Source organism: Nycticebus coucang, chromosome 8 (genome assembly GCF_027406575.1).
Source record: "Nycticebus coucang isolate mNycCou1 chromosome 8, mNycCou1.pri, whole genome shotgun sequence".
Lineage (NCBI taxonomy): Eukaryota > Metazoa > Chordata > Mammalia > Primates > Lorisidae > Nycticebus > Nycticebus coucang.
In genome coordinates this window covers 77,972,800-77,977,740 of record NC_069787.1, presented here as the reverse complement: position 1 = coordinate 77,977,740, position 4,941 = coordinate 77,972,800, and positions in this window count along the sequence as shown.

Below are 4,941 nucleotides of genomic sequence, written 5' to 3'. Positions count from 1 at the left end.
AGGATGCCTGGCTAGTTTTTCTATTTTTAGTAGAGATGGGAGTCTCGCTCTTGCTCAAGCTGGTCTTGAACTCCTGAAGCTCAAGTGATCCACTCACCTAGGCCTCCCAAAGTTCTAGATTACAGGTGTGAACCTCCATGCCTAGCCTTTTTTTTTTTTTTTTTTTTTTTTTTGCTATTTTTGACAGGGGCTGGGTTTGAACCCGCCACCTCCGGCATATGGGGCCAGTGCCCTACTCCTTTGAGCCACAGGCGCCGCCCACCTGGCCTTCTTTTTGGAAGACAGAGTATTGCTCTGTCTCCCCAGCTAGTAGCTGGGACTACAGGTGTATGACACCATGCCCTGCTAATTTTTCTATTTAATTTTTCTATTTCTGAGATCTCACTCTTTCTCAGACTAGTCTCAAACTCCTGACCTCAAGTGATCCTCCCAATTTGGCCTCCCAGAGTAAAGATAAAACTTTGGAATATCTGTATATCAGATAACTCAAAATGTCCATGTATCAAATAACACAGCAACCATCATCATAAAAAAGAAAGTACAGGATTAACTTTCCAAACAATAACTTCTAATCTTCAGCCAATTCTGTGAGTAGCTGAGGGAATTAAAAGGAATATCTCTCAGGGATGATCAAAAAAATACAACTGGAAGCAAAATAGGTGGATTAAGTCTTCTCTGAATACTAATGTGTAATATTAACCTTGCTATGAGAGATGTGGCCTTGCAAATTACAAGACAGATGAGAAAGTATATATCTTTTACCTTGTAGTTAGATTGTACTCTCTGTGAATGTTAATACTATATTTATTTTTGCAAGATGGTGATTCCACAGTCACCCGCAGCTCTATTGGGAGAACAAAGAGGCTCATCTACAACTCACACTAGAAGTGAGTTCTTTCACCCGCTCTGTACTTTTCTGTGAACCCTGAATAGGCAAAGCTCCCCTTCCTAACCTGGAGTATGAACTCCCCTTCCCTTACATAGCAGACCCTACCCCTAGATATCTCATTGTGCTTTTAATTCTTATGTCTAATGAATGAATGAATTACAAACAAAATCAAAACTTGTTTAAGTTTTATCTATATTTATTTTTCTGTTAACTGCTTGTTTTTATCCTTTAGACTTTGTTTTCTATTGCATTGCTCATTGTGACTTACAAGAAAACCATCCATTTGTCATATATTCTGCATTAATTTTTTTGTCATTTGTCCCTTAGTGTATATATCTGTTTTAACATTCAAATTAAATAGGTACACATGGTAAATCACATGTACTGTATTTGTGTCCTTCCACGGTAAGGTCAGGAACAGAGTCCAAAAGATCCATGCTGCTTATCATTCATTGGCTTTAAAAAATAAAGATGGAAAACTGCTGTAGGCCACACAGACCCCAGCGTCTGCTACCTCTGCCCCACAAGGTGTCACTGTTGAAACACAGAATATCTGCTGTATCAAGACCTTTCACAAGATGGAGCTATTAAAACTTAAGTGTTCTGACAATCTATAGTTCCGAAGTTACCAACACAAAGGGCTGTTTTTCCTGAGACACACCTGTGATGCTGGGGTAAAATTTGTAGGGGCTGAGCTAAGAACCTGTCCTTCCAGCCAGCAATGTTAAGCTCAGTCCAGGCTCCCCCTCTCCTTCATGGTGAATTTCCCCTGAGTAAGCTCTTGTGTCTTTTGCTGCCATCTCTGGCCAGGGCCACTTCAGTCCATCTGAGATGATACAGTAGCATTGAACCTCCTTAAGTAAGTAGTCAGGGTGTCAATAACTGCCTTCCCAGAAGGTTCTTTAGTCTTTAGGAAAGTTGCCAGATTTCTCCTAGCAACCTTCAGACTCTGCATTGTCAACTCCCAAATGTCCAGCTGCACCTTCCCCCTTATATCCACCTAATTAAAAGAAATTCCACAGTTTGTCTTCCAGAACAAAGGGCGACTGGGGGAATCTCCACCTAAAGGGACCATTATAAATGGTAGTTTCTCCGCTAATAAAACTGTAAAATTCTGCCTTGCTGACCAACTTATTAATACACAAAAATGGGAGTTTACCACATCCATTATTTTAATACCTGTTTTCTTTACTTATTTGAAGCATTTCAGTCCAGTGGATAAGAGTGTCTAGAATGTCAACTGCCAGACTTTGAATTCTAACTATAATATTTATCATCTGTGACTCTGAGCCATTTACTCAACATCTCCAAGCCTCAGTCTTCACATCTAAAAATCATAAAAATAAGGGCGGGCACAGTGGCTTACACCTGTAATCCTAGCATTCTGGGAGGCAGTTAGATGGCCTCAGCTTGGAAGTTTGAGACCAGCCTGAGCCAGAGCAAGACTTCATCTCTAAAAACAGCCAGGCATTGTGGTGGGCACCTATAGTCCTAGCTACTCCGGAAACTGAGGCAAAAGAATTGCTTGAGCCCAAGGGTTGAGGTTGCTGTGAGCTGTGATGCCACAGCACACTACCAAGAATAACAAAGTAAAATTCTGTCTCAAAAAAGAAAATAAAAAATTAATTGCCAAAGGGATAATTTTAATTAATTTTATACTGTTGAGTATTTAGGTTATTTCCAATTTCCTAACATTTTAAATAAAATGGCCAAGACTGTAGTTAAATTTTAACTCACATTATTACTTTGTTAGAATAAATTCTGAGTAGTGACTTTGTTAAAGGACATAAACATTTTCTAAAGCTTTTGATCTGCTCACACATGTAATCCTAGCACTCTGGGAGGCCAAGGTGGATAGATCCAGCCTGAGCAAGAGTGAAACCCCATCTCTACTAAAAATAGAAAAATTAGCCAGGCTGGTTTACACCTATAGTCCCAGCTACTCAGGAGCTGAAGCAAGAGGATAGCTTGAGCCCAGTAGTTTTAGGTTACCGTGAGCAACGTATATAACACACGCACACACACCTCCTCCCATCCTGTTATAAGGACCCTCATATCCACATCAAGCCCACCCAGATAGTCCAGGATAATCTCCCCATTTCATGATCCATCCATCTTCAAAGTCTCTTTTGCCATTTAAGGAAACATATTCACAAGTTTCAGAGATTAGAATATGGACATCTTTGAGGAACCAATACTCTCTCTACTACATCACCCAATCACATCGTCCCTGCTAAAATGAGGAAGTAATTTGAGAAAGAGGAAGACACAGGATACAGAAAAGATCCAACACAGAGAAAAGAAAGGGACTCTCCAGTCTGGCGGTAAAATCATGCTGTCCAAATGACAACTGCACAGCAGTCCTAATTGGTGCAGTGCCATGAGAGACAGCCATGTCCACTGCTGTCCGTGCCGTTTCTGCCATTGTAACATACTTTTAGCTTGATGAAACTACTAGAGGATATGCTTCATCAAAACAGGAAATAAATAAATGTAGAAAGACAGATTAAGGACCAGGAAATCTATGATGCTAGATAACACCGTGATGTTCGATAATATGAACAAGAACCAACAGAAATAAGTGACATCAGACACAGCCCTGACGGGCTCCAGATGTTGGAATTACCGAACACAAATAGTAAAATAACCATATTTACTATGTTAAAGAACACACAGCCACGCTTGAAAATTTCAATGGGACTTGCACATTTTAAAAAGAACCGGGTAGGATTTGACAACAAAAAGATGCTGTAAACCAAATTTAAGATCAGTGAATGGATTTCCAGCAGATAATAAACTGGAAAATATATTGAAATCATAATCATAAAACACTGCAACACTCTTCTGGGAATTAGATTTGCATAAATATAATGGTGTAAACTCTGAATATATGACCAACTATTGTTATATAACTATTGAGAAGATTAAGGATAATAGAAGACAGATGGAATTTTGTAAAGATAAATTCTAATCCACTATAATATGAAGTTGATAGATAACAACAGCAGTGCATGTGTGTTAGTTACAAACAGGTAGAGATGTGAATGTCAGCAGAGACAACTGAAAGTTCTTCTAGGGAGGAGGAGTGAAGAAAGTAAGGAGGGATGAAAGGGGAAGTAGTGTATGTTGTCATAACATTTTTAGTACTATTTGGCTTTTCAAATATGTACATACATATGACTTTAATAAAATAAAATTTAAATTAAAAAATAAAGATTAAAAAAGCCATAGGACTGGATGAGATCATGAGGTAGGCAGAGAAGAACATCTGAGCCCAGGACTCCTCCCATGTTTAGAGGTCAGGTAAATGAAGAGGAACGAGCAAAAGAGACACGAAAAAACAGTCGGAACCACAGAAGGAGAACCATAAAACAGTGGAGAAAATATTTTTAAAAGGAGAGAAAATCAGTTATGTCAAATGCTATAAGAATGAAAATTGATCAATAAATTTGGTGTTGTCAAGAGTAACCTTCAGGAGCAATTTTGGTGGAGGGAAAGCCTTAACGATGTGGGTCCAAGAGAGTATTACGAGGATGGAAAGTGAAGGTGGCAACAACAGCAACTCTCTGATAAGGGAAAGAGGATGGCGGTTGGTGTGTCAAGAGACAGTTTGGTCTATGTAAGTTTGAGCCCGTGTTTATAGTTTCAAATGAAAATATTTAAATGTTGACAGGAATGACCTATTTTATGTTGTAGGCCCAAAACATGATATGTTATTAAAATAAATTCTACTGGGTCAGACAGCATCTATCAGATCCAGTAACAATAAAAAATAATTGCTAGACACCTTAAAGGGGTGTTTACTGATGGCATGCAATGGACACTCAGAGAACAGTGAATGAATAAATGTAATCCCAGCAGTTGTATCTGCTCTGCCAATATAAGCTCCATAACCAGTTAACCAGAATTTAAACTGGATTACAAACCTCCTAAAACTCTTTAAATGGATATATTGTTCCTTATGTAAAAAATAAAGGACGAACCAAACCAGGAAGGCATACTTGACATGAAACTGATTTAAGTCCCTTGTTCACATTGTTTCAAAGAAGTAT